The sequence below is a fragment of the Peromyscus leucopus genome, chromosome 9 (assembly GCF_004664715.2).
Source record: "Peromyscus leucopus breed LL Stock chromosome 9, UCI_PerLeu_2.1, whole genome shotgun sequence".
In the NCBI taxonomy this organism is placed as follows: domain Eukaryota; kingdom Metazoa; phylum Chordata; class Mammalia; order Rodentia; family Cricetidae; genus Peromyscus; species Peromyscus leucopus.
The window spans coordinates 46,827,824-46,840,740 of NC_051070.1; the positions used below are offsets into that span (position 1 = coordinate 46,827,824).

At 46.9% G+C, this 12,917-nt stretch overlaps 1 protein-coding gene across 1 annotated transcript in view; it reads right to left on the reverse strand.

The window, feature by feature from the left end:
* Window positions 1-12,917, reverse strand: part of Tsc22d1 (TSC22 domain family member 1) — a 109,773-nt gene that overhangs the window by 46,113 nt on the left and 50,743 nt on the right. The window lies entirely within an intron of this gene.

Genomic DNA, 12,917 nt, shown 5'->3' on the forward strand with positions numbered 1-12,917 from the left:
GGAAACAAAGGTCCCTGTCAAGTCCTACGACTGCCCATAACCAAAGCAGAGTCATACGCAAACATCTGTTATAATCAATAGAAGGCTCGAAGAACAGCAACCCCGGGTAAAGCCGAGCTTCAGAGGATTCCACTTACAAAAGTAAGAAGGCAGAGTATGCAGAAACACGGGTAAGAGACGCCCGCAACTTTACTAAACTCTACTAAGGAGAACCAAAAGAATGATAAGAGTCACAAATCCCAAAATGAATCAGGAAACCCAGCAGTTCTCCATCAAAATCTCAAAATCATGGGAACTATCACAAAATTTACAGGAGGGTCATCAAGGTGGCTCACTGGTAAGGTACTTGCCACAAAACCTGAAGACCCGAGTTCAACTCCAAGACTCACAGTGTAGAGAGAGCTGACGCCCCAAAATTGTCCTCTAAGCTCCACAAGTGCACTGTGGCACGAGCGCGCGCACGCGCGCGCGCACACACACACACACACACACACACACACGAACTTTAAAAATCACAGAAGTGCAAAGATCACAGTGGCCAACGTATCAAGAAAAAGGGGACTCAACGCCGCAGATACGAAAACTTTTAACAAACAATAATATACTAAAAGAACAGAATGAAGAATCAAGCCAAAGATGCATGTATTTATGATAAAGGCAGCACTAGAAAGAGGAGAATCCGTGGTCCTCCCAGTAATGATGCAGTGATACAAGATTTGTAGCACATCCCAGAACTCATTGCAAGGATAAAGAACTCCTAAAACCACTAAGAAAAAAGATGTCCAAATAGTAAATGTGCAGCCCGCACCGTAACACCTGCAAATGTGGCACCTGTCTATCTATCTGAGCTTAATTCCAGTGCTGGTAGAGAATCCAACTTAAAACCAAGTGAAGTACCACTAGATCGCCCACCAACACAGCTAAAAATAGAAATACCATCAAGAGGGTGTAAACTTGAATGACAAGTGAAATCTAGAGCCGAACACCCTACACACACCTAGCAGATGAAAATAGGTACAACCACTTAGAAACCTGGCAACATCTAGCAAAAATGAACACACACCAAACAACCTAAATGTCTATCGAGAAAACAAACAAACAAAAATCATGAAATATAATGCATTCATACAATGTAATATATAGCAAAGGAACAAACTTTTATTAATCTCAGTAACAGGAATGAAGCTCACACACTATCCAGCAAGAAAAAGTAGAGAGAAAGATATGCTACATAGTAAATAATTTCATGTAAGGTCCAAAGCAGACACTCCAGAAGAGACAAGAAAAAGAATTCCACAGAAGAAACACAGATGGTTTGTACCGCATCCATAAGAAAGCACTTAACCACAAAACCACAAACATCTAATATTTACACGCTCCACTTTGACCAAACTGAAGTGGTTGGACAATGTTGGCAAAAGTAGCAGTCAGTGGGGTTATTTGATGCGTTACTGGTGAGCGGCAAATTGGGACAATCTACAGAAATCAACGTGTCACTGTCCAGCGAAGCTAAGAGAGTATCTCCCGCCATCCGCCACTCCGCCCCACCGCAAACACTGCGGTCTCATAACATAAAAATGTTCACCGGAGCACTGTTCCTCCAAGAAAAGACCTGGAGACAAGTCACTTTCAAAGGCCGGCAGGAGAAGGATGGGCTCCTGGGCAGTCACCCAGCTGTCTGTGTGTTCCCAGACGGCTGCAGAGCCACACAGTGCACACTGCTCACGACGCTGCATACACTCCTGCCCTTAGGAAGCTCCCGAACCAGCGTAAGCAGCGCACTGTCCAGGGACAAGTACAGATAGAGTTAAGCTGTGTTGGGGTCTCCTTTGTTATGAAACAGAGTCTCAGCTCTCCCGACTCCAACAGATAAGCATGTAGCAGTCACCTCCGGAAGGGAGGGGAGGCTCTGCTCCCGGGATGCAACGGCGTTGTAAAGACCCTGTCATGGTTTAACTCTGTTCCGTCAGAAGCAGATTCACAGCAGTTCTTATCTGTACCCAGTAACTGTTACATGCTTAGTTGGCATAAATCTCCTAACAAATTAACAAAAGCTCTTCAAAAAACTATAGATACAAGTACTTCTGTTTCCCCTGAAAATTGTTCAGGAAATATGCTGCCCTGGTAGTCAAAGTCCACATGATAACTCAGCCATCCGCCCCATTCTTCATCTCTCCATTAAATTACTTCTAAGGGGGGGGAAAAGTCCTCTGAGGGAGTAACATTAGTAAAACAGCAGAGAAGCAAGAGAAAAGTGCTCTTCCCACCAAAGAGATTCTTAAAAAGAGAAAGAAGTTTAGCGAAAACTACCACATCATTCATGTGCGGACAGAGACAGAGACAGGTACAGAGAGGGAGAGAAGAATTCTATCAAACAAGAATTCTATCCCTGGCATCTATCTCCTTCCAAACTGAAAGAATTTGAGACATTCCCATATAGGTAGAAGCTGAGAAGGGGTGAACCACTGCTTCACAGCTACGGACCTTTCTTTGGGCATGACGAAAGCGTTCAGGGGTGATAAAAGTGGTATTTATAGCGCTGTATTTACAGCGCCGTAATGCACATGAGTGCCTCAGACTGTACGGCTTAAATGGTTTCTCTAAGTTGAAGTTCACCTCAGTCTAAAAAAAAGAAACCACAAAAAGGAATAAAATAAAATACAATGACCTTCAGGGTTTTTTTGTTTCAGCCTCCATCTCCCCTCATATCCCCTCTGACAAGAAGCCCAACTTCTCTACTTTAGACCGAGATCCCCTTCTTCTCCTGTGGCTGCCCTGCTTCCATCAGCCAGTAGAGGACTACAAGTTCTAATTTAGTAATTCTAGGTTTCCCATGTAGTCTAACTCCCAGCAACCCTTTTCCAGGTTGCTGGCACACCCATCCTTCTAAAGCATAAGTCTAAGTAAGCTTTCAGTTCAAAACCTGCACGTTTCTGGTAGCTCCAAGATAAAAGGAAACCCTTTACATTGGCACCAAAAGGTCTTTATTCCAGCCCCTTCTCACTCCTCTGGTCTCATCTCCTTCCTTCCTTCCCTTCCCTCCACGATGCACAGGATGTACTTACACTATTTCAAAGACCCAAGGTCCTTGTACTCCGTCTTCCCGGGAGAGCCTTCCCCAAAAACACTTCCTAAATATTCATCTAAATGCCTCATCCTTCACACGGCTTATCCCTTAGTCCCAATTCATCTTTGTTTTGCTTGAGACAGAGTCTTCGGGCCGAGGCTGGCCTTGAACTCATTTTGTAGCTAAGGATGACCTTGAATTTCTGATCCTCTTACCCTTGCCTCCCAAGCACCAGGATTACAGGCATGCACCACCATACCGGTATACGCAGTGCTGGGAATCAAACCCAGAACCTCTCGCACCCTCCCAACAGAGTCCCAGCCCCAGTGCCCCAGCTCCCAATTCTTTACTTTCACAGCGTACCAAGCCCTCTTCAGAGCAACAGGACATGACTGGTTTGCTGTCTCAAGCAAACCCCGAGAACAGAACACATGGCCACCCGAGTGATGCCACACGTCCGTAGGTTGGCAAGAGTTCACCCACTCAGTGAGTCCAACAAAGTGATCGAGAGACCTGTTCATCTTTGCTACATGACCAGTAGGGATACATGCTTGGTCTACATCTGGGAGACCACCTTTTCATTTCTGCTGAAAGTTCTTGGTATCTGAAGATGTTTTAACAACCTGATTCTGAAGGATATGAAGATACCTGGAAATATCTAAACTTATCAAATAGAATAAACCATGACTAACTGTGGCTCCATGTTTTTGATGAGTGGAGTTAGTCCTCCCCCGGTTGTCTGAATCCGGTCTAATTCTCCCCATCTTCCAGCACCTCCAGATGCTGCACACCCGAGAGGATGAAGCAGAGGGTACAGGCTGCTCTCCTGGAATCAGGACTGCTTTTCCTCTGGTTATTCCTACAGAACCTAAAGCCGTCAGGCAACCGTCAATATATTAAGTCTTGTGCGCTGCATACCGAAGTTATTTGTTTTATGCTGTACAGGTTTCGACTCTTGCTCCGGCTGCCAGAAAGCTCTCAGATAACTCACAGCCTGTTTCTCAATTGCAGATTAGGTATATTAGTCTCATCCCAGGTTCTATGTTGACTCTTTTTAACTGGTTTTACTTCTCTGACATAATTTACGCTTGATATAGAAGTTATATTTCTAAAAAAATAACACTTTAAAAATCTCAATATACACTTGACTAAATATTAGCTTCTAGGTTCCACATGTTACAGGAACTAGACGGAAGCAATCTTACCCCTCGCTGTCCACAATCCTTGCATCCTTCCCATATAAACCATCAATGACTGCTTCCCATCCTCCTTGCATCCTTCCCATATAAACCATCAATGACTGCTTCCCATCCTCCTTGCATCCTTCCCATATAAACAATCACCGACCCGCTCCCCATCCTCTTGAGTCATGGCACTGTATCTCACTATCAACAGATAATGTCTCTACCAGTACTTCAGAAAAGATGGGGCCACTCAGGTAAGCTCCTCAGCCCCAAGTTCTGGCCATCGCAATGAACTGGAGCCTGAAGCAGAGAAAACTGTGACAGGAAATAGTTAATAACCAGGCAAGTGGCAGGAATGAGGCCGTTTCAGCATGGATTAACAGACACGACATCACAACTGTCCAACGTCAGTCAACCCAGACTCCTGGAGTTATCACAGCCAAGATTCTGCAAAAAGAGGTGGACCAGAAGTGATGCTGATTATAAGTTGGAAAAGATAAAGAAAGCATTAAACCCACACATCTGTCCTCACTGCTGAGTCCACCGGTACCTAACTGGAACTCTGTAAATCCTCCCCAAGGCCAGACTTGGTCCCAGAAGTGGGGCCAGGGAAAAAGCCACAGGTGGAGCAGATGAAGAGTGTCAACATGACGCGGCCATTAAACTCATGAACTCACTGTGGCCATGGTGATACACACAAGACTTGCACAAGGTTGGACCCTTGCGCAGGTCATCATGAATGGGGAAGGGAGCCACGAGGCCCCACCCCTCCGTGAGGCACTACTGGTCATCAATGGCTGGAGGAAGGGGGTGCCATTTTCTTCCGCTGTACACTACTGAAGACGTCCTTGGTCCCGTTAGCTACTCCCACCCATGCTTGCCAGACACGTGAATGAAACTCAGCAGGCCACACACACACAGAGAGCTGTGAAGTAGACGGGGCCTTGCTGCTAGGGAGAGTTTTAGCAGGAGAGGGAGGGGAGATGGAAGGGTGGTGGGGAATGGGTAGACGGCATCATAGAAGCGTATCAAACTGCCAAACAGGGAAAAAGGATGCAAAGAAAGAAAACAAGGAAGGCAGAGATGCACAGGATGAACTGTGGGGAAGGGTGGTCCTGAACACGGACGGGTCTGGGAAGCCCACTGCAGCACAAATAAATAAACCTAGGAAGTATACTACCTATACCAAAGCCAAACACTTACAAACATCGTCCCAAGGCTATGTGTGGGAGAGTACAAGGTTCAAAAGAGAGCACTGTGTGTGTGATGTGGACAATACGCTTTCCCAAAGCACCATGGAAGGAGGCGTCTCCCTTCAACTTGCCTTTATATGCAGCAAAAGGCTTGTTGGCATATCCACTCTGTGTCCTGTCTAATTTCCAGTTACCATCTCTTATTCAGAAGAAATTTCTGAACTCTCTCTCTCTCCCTCCCCACCCTGCTTCTTCAATAAAGCATTCCAGGATGGACTGGGATGACCTGACACAGACTGTGCGCTTACTAACAAGCAGCTGCTCCCACAGGTGATCTTGCAAATGTCCACGCCTTTCTGACTGATGACGGCAGCCCTGTTTAGTCCCAAAGATGAATCCTTAGTGGACACTAAAGATGAAAATACTTTCAGACAGCCTTCATTCCCAGTCTCCTGCCTGAAACACCTTTCCTCCGATGAACTGAATTACCCTCTTTTTTTTCAGAGTCAAGAACAACAGTTGAAATGACCAGCCCTGGCCCTATATGGTTTATATTATGTTAACTTATTGACTTCTTAGCTAAGGCTCCTTGCCAAACCATTGCAGACAGAAGACTGAGTGGCCGATTTCTCACCTCCCAAGGACGGGCCTTAAGGAGTGCCATTCCAGGACCACGGGGGGGGGGGGGGGGGGGGGGGAGTGTCAATCCATTCATACAGATGCCACCAACTTTCTTAAGAAACCACAAGTCACAATCCAGCAGGTAGGCTGCTTTATCCCCATTTGATCACCAAGAAAACGGAGTGAGGAGTTGAGTTACCTGATCAAGCTCACATTACAAGCACATCATGGAACCATTATGCAAATTTAATCCGGCTCTACAGCCCTTGCTCAGGTCACTCAGCTACTATGAAACCAAACAGCCTTTCCTCCATGCAGGGGCTTTCTGGTCTGTACTGTCAAGATCTTTATAAATTCACTTCTGCAAGTGTGTGTTCACGGTAAGACCCCAGACGTGTCAAGACGGCATCAGGCTTCCCTGGGACTCCCGCAGCCCTGGCCTTACAAAGGGTACTCAGGATTTGCCTGACTGATCATTGCAACTAAAAACAGTCATAAGAAAGTGAGAAACAAAGCCAAGCGAGACTAGACAGGCAAGGCTTACATGGCATAAGCATGTAAGCTTTACTCCTAATGCTCCCTTGCAGATAATCCCAAGATACAAATTATAGCAGAGATAAAGCCCCTAGAAATCTGTCGGGGTTCAATTTAGGAACCCATAAACCTAGTTACCTTGGTAGAAGGAGAGGAAAATGAATGCACAGGAAGCCATATGCAAATACCTTTGAATTTTCACACAGTAGTCGCTGCTAAGAGGTTTGTAAATCATCCCGATGCCCCAAGGTTTCGTCACTTTGAGAAAAGATGGGGTGAAGATATTATCTACAACATAAAATTTCTCAGTATTTCTAACGCAGAGAAAACACAAGTGTTTGCAGTGGAGACATCTTAGCTCTAAGACAAAGGCGGTAGAGACAGACGAGACAGACACCAAGTTGGCCAGCGGAGAAAGTGGGTCGTAGGTGTCCCATCACCGTCACCTGATCCTCCACCTCCCTCTACCTGAACACTGCTCTCCTGCAAATCCAACTTCGGACTCCTAGATACATTTACTTTTCATTTCAATTAGAAACACGCGTCACTTCACCATTGAAAATACTTCAATACCATCCTGACAAAACTAGAAACACGGAGTCAGTTCTAACAGAGCTTATATCTATATAAAGAGGCAGTGTTTCAAGTCAATCACGTCAAGCATGCAGGTTAATACAAATGGACTTCGTGTAGGAATCCCAGCCAGGGTAAAACAGAGCCCACAGCTGGCGGTTCCTGCAAGTGCCTCCGAGCTGGAAGAGGGCGGACACTGTAACCTGATATTATCCAACAGAATAAAATCGTTTAGGACAATTTCATCAGGCTTTTGCTCGCTGGTGAAAATTCTTCTCCAGCAAAAACTAACAGTATTTTTCACCCATCACCTAGTTTTAAAGCTTCCAGAAGTCCCTATTGAAAGTATTAGGTGAGCCGTTAAAAAAAATAATCTAAAATAAAATATCTACCCCAATGATAATGTCTATCATTTCTTCAAAATCATATAAAACAAAACAGATACCCAAACTGATGTCACATGTTTAAATCTGAAGTGCCACAAATTTAGCCTCAAGGCCAGCAGCAGACCTTAATCCCGGACACACCTTCTCAAACCCTCTGGTTGAATGCGTTAGAAAAGCTGAACGCATGCATACAGGAGGGAGCTGGAAACCACTGGACGTGGAGAAAGGCACACGTTCCTGGACAGCTGTGTTCTGCATACATGCATGCAGAGGTTGGCTGTTCTGCATACATGCATGCAGAGGTTGGCTCCAACACAGAACCAGGCGACCTATTGAGATCCCCAGAGTTTGGAACCTTTCCCAAATATAAAAGCTGTGTTGTTTTGGTGTCCAGAGGTTCAATATTCGTCATCTTTGTAGGCTCTGGGTTAAAGTGTGTATTTTAAAATGCCATTAGGTTTGTTTTATCCACACCGTATCATTAAACAAGGAAATCACATGCTCTGTGTTAAATTATCCTGGAGAACTTCAGTGACCTCACGTTGACTGATGAAACCACTCTGTACTGGCTTAAACGACTGCATTTCCAAACACAGTAGCTGTTATCGGGTAACTGCGCTTTCTGATAAATTTCAATTTGATTCAAGGGGACTTCAGGGTGTGCCAACTACGTACAGGGCACCACGCTAGAGTCCATGGTGCTATCCACAGAACAGCAAGACATGCTCTGTCCTGGGGGTAGTTAACCTTTTATTTCTTTTTTTCTTGGGGGGTCTGGGGGTGTTTTGGGACAGGGTTTCTCTGTGTAGCTTTGCACCTTCCCTGGAACTCGCTCTGTAGACCAGGCTGGCCTCAAACTCACAGAGATCCGCCTGCCTCTGCCTCCCAAGTGCTGGGATTAAAGGCGTGCGCCACCACCGCCCGGCTGACCTTTTCTTTTCAACATGTAAAAATGGGGCAGGAGAGGACCCGAGTTCAGATCTCCAGCACCCACTTTAAAAATTGAGCACAGGGACAGGTCCTTTGAGCTCCAGCACCCAGGGCAAAAGCTGAATGTGGTGGTGGGTATCTGTGATCCCGGTGATGGGAAGCAAACCAATGGCTGACCTATCAGTAACCCCACGTCCAGGGAGAGGCCATCTTAAGACACTAAGGAGGGGGCTCCTAAACGCGGTCATATATGGTTGTCCTCTGCCTCCACATGCATGTACATAGATGTGCATATGCACATACACACATGTGCACACCCACACGCCGGTAATAATGACAGCAAACATCTCTCCACTGCTGAGTGGTGTCTCCAGTATATTAAACACATATGGAGGAAATCAAGGCCCAGAGAAGCAGGATAAGCAGCTGAAGGCCCAGGGTTGGCAAGAGGTGGGACTAGGGTGGGGCATGTGGAGAGAACGGTATGAAGTAACAGTAGGTGGAACTCGTTAAAAGCGCAACATAAATACACGCCATGTTTTCAAAGGAAGATGATATCTCATCGGGCAGAACCTGCAAGATGGTCCCAAACGGGAGGCGAGTGTCAGGAGAAGAGGAAGCAGGGCTTCTGGGGAGGGGATAAATAGAAGAAGGGGTTGTGCTGAAGTGGTGTGTTAGAGCCGAGTTAGAGGGGTCACTAGGAGCTGTCTGAACTGAGTGCTGGGAGAGTGTGTTTTAATAAGATCCGTGCCCCGGCTGGGAAGGAGGAAAGCGGCCTCGGACTCTAGCTGGTGTTTGTGCTGAGAAGACAAAATCAAAACCAGCCGCAGAACGAAGCCGGGGCCCTGCGCACTGCCTACTGTGTCCCTGTGCGGCTCAGGAACAGGCTGCAGGCTGCAGGCGAGTGAGCGAAAACAGTCCGAGGTGACCAGGCTGTCGGGCATGGGTGACCAGAAAACCAGCATACACGTGTGGGGAGGAGCTCAGGGCACCAGGAGGCAGAGAGTAAGCTCCTGAGAACAGGGCAGTGGGGAGATGGCGACAGAAAAGACCTGGGGTCATCTGAGCAGCGCACGGGGTGAAGAAGAGACGCTGACCTGAGGGAATGACCTTCACGTCCACACCAGAGCGTCCGGAGAGAGGTGACCAGTCAAGAAGGGAACAGCAGCAGCGCAGAGCCTAGACAGATGAGGGAGGGAAGGCCAGGCTCAGAGAGGACTGGCCGTGACCATAGAAACACCAGCATGAAAGAATCAAGAACCGAATCCTTTTTAGGTTGAACTTAAATACCGTACGTGAAATCATATTTTTCAAACTTACAAAGCTCAATGATTGGACACCAACTTAAAAGTAACCAAATACTACAGAACTCCAAAACTCTCCATTCTGGAGACAGGGACCCTGTGCTCCCTCAGAAGATGCACCCGTGATATAAAGCAAAAGAGACATGCCCTGTAATATCAGTTTCACTCAATACCAGGTAAAGCGCTTTCTATCAAAGCAAAACCACAACACGGAATGAGATAAACGGATCACAAGGCTTCAAAGAAATCCCACCCTCACCCGAGTCCCGCAGGTGTGCCTCCCAAGCCTCCCTGTGCACACACGTTCTCCCAAACTTCATCTCTGTCCTCGGAGCACCATGGAACTCCGAATGATGGACGCTTAGCACAAGGGACCACACGGGTCTTGCGACAGTACAAGCGCAGAGGCCTCTCCCTGTACCCAGGGAGTCAGGTAAACACGTGAAGTTGTCACAGTAACACATGGCAAAACGCACGTCAAACACTCTGAGCTCATCTACGTACTGAGGTTACAACAGACTTGGAAAGGTCCAACATGTGACATTGACAGAATAGGGCTTGAGGCCGGCCGGAACTGACACACGCCTTGCTTTCTATTTCAACACTGGAATATGGACATCTTTCTAAATTCACCAAATCGTTATGGTTTCACAGGGATGTTCAAAGGCTGTTGACCAGAGGCCCCGAGATTGACATGGAAGTCTGTTTACCTAGGTTTAGCTAGCTGGGTGGGAGAGAGACACTGGCGAGCTCACGGTTGCCATGTTTCTATGTGGTAAGCTTTGTTTTTCCATGGAGTAAACCTGGCAGTTATTTCCAATTATGCTGTGGATGGTCACGATGTGAGTCTAGCTGAAAGTGGAGGAGAGGTGAATGGATCGGTATAACCCTGTCGCCAGGACGACAGAAGTCACTTTCCAACATATCTCCCAGCTTCTACAATTACTCCGTAATCTTCTCCAAGCCGACAGCCAGAAGGATCTTAAGAAACAAAATAAACAAAAGAACACGACAGACTGCTGCCTCCACCCCCAGGTCCACTCCATGTCCTTAGCAGGGTTCCAGCAAGGCACTGGGACCCTACCTCTGTGTATGGCCCTCCAGCCTCTGGCCTCGGGGATGTTGGCTCAACCACTGGCCCTTTGCTCCAGCCACCCAGGCCTCTACTTTCTTCCTACAACAAAGCCTTTGTCTCTCCTGGGCTTTCTCCTCTGTAGGGGCAGGGACAGACACCACCCCCATCCCGACAGCCTTCCGAGAGCGAAGTATCTCCCCAGATCCAACAAGAAACCACATAAAGCCCCATGAGATTCCATATCCTAGGCATGAGGTGGCAAATGAGCATCTTGGCCAGACATAAAACATAAAATCAGCAAGTCACGTTCGCTGACCGAAGGTTTCTAAACTATTGCTGCAACTCCAGACCCAATCGATAATAAACTAAGACGACGGTACCTCCACCTCCTGATCAGCCTGCACTGTTATCAGAAACAAAACAGCAACAATAGCTCGCTGGAATGAAAAGCTATGGCAGGGGACACCAGGACGGTCTGAAAGGAACTGGTCGGTGCGTCACCTGTCTCCAATAAAATGATCGCGTCCACAAGATGCACTCCTATTCTTCCGCCCGGCAGATCCATTTCCGGGAATTCACCTGAGGAAGCTAACCTGACGACGGCATTCGCAGATGGGCGCCCAAGCGTGGGTGCTCACTACGGCACGGGGCACAGGGAAGGAGTGGGAAACGAAACCAACACTTGGCAATGGCGAACACAACTCTGGAGCATCCATATGTTTTTATACAGCAAGTAAAAATGTTTCCGAAGAACTTGCGATAACGCGGAGACATTTTTTAGGCTAAAAAAAAAAAAAAAAAAAAAAATTCTGCAAAGTTGTAGATGCCAAGTGTACTTTCGAACATTTCCAAACAACACGAACAAAATCTTTGCCTAGTGGTTCTGCTGCTGAGCTCACGTCACCACCGTGGGGGGGGGGGGGTAGGGGGGGAGGAGGAGTTAATTTGACAATCAAGTTCAACTTACATTTGGGAGGAGAAAAGGGAAGCTTTGAATTTTATAAAATATCCACTGGCTCTTTGTTTTTATCATTAAGCTGTTGGTACACCAAGGTTGGAGTTAAATCGGATTTCTCTAACATCTCACGCACAGCCAGCATAGTAGTTGTCCAACATGACTATATGCAAACACACACCCACTCAGACAGTTAGCTTTCTAAGCAAAAATACACACTTTTTTAGACAGTCAAGAACAAGCCTGCCAAGTCAAGTCTTTTGTGTGAAGTATAGTTGATTATTAAAATCAAGTGCTGATTCCCATATATGCCCTTTTAAAAAGCCCTTTGAAAAGGTAAGGATTGCCACACAACTGACGTAGGTGTGAATTAAACACTGAGGGCAGATCCGATCTGACTGGGTAAAGAGCTTGGAAGGAAATCTGGACAGAGGAATGGTTCTGGCCACCACTCTCATCAGCAGCCTCCCTCCCTCCCTCCCTGGAGTTCCACCCCAGCCTTCTTCTCCACACTGGCCTTCTCCACGTGTTTCCTGGGCAATCATAGATCTTCTCACTGCATTAATTCTCACCGTTATGATGACAGATCCCAAACCAACGCCTTCATTTCAGATTCTTACCTCAAACTCGGGGCTCAAAGCTGAACGCCCATCAACCATCTCTACAAGGATGCTTCAAATCCAATGCAGTCAAAGGAGACTTAGTGTCCTTCTAGAAACTGATTCTTCCCGTGTCCCCAATTCCTCTGAAACAGAAGCACTTCCCACATGGAAAACCAGGTCATTCCTACTCCCTCCCTTCATTTACATCCGCCGGTAAGTCTTGGGGACTCACAGTACTCTGAAATCAGTCTCTTCACACTGTCCATGTTCAAGTTCACATCGGCTTGTCCAGGAACCCTGAACCTGCCTGCTGGTTGACCCTCCTTCCAGTCCTAACCCTCATCAGCCCTCCTCAGGAGCCATGTCTTCAAGATAGCAATCGCATTTTCAGAAAGGGCTTCCCATTCTCCAGACCAGGCTAGGTTTAACAGTGAAGGACCACACAGTATTCCTCGACCTCCTCTGCCCTAACACGCCTGTGAAATGGGCTTCA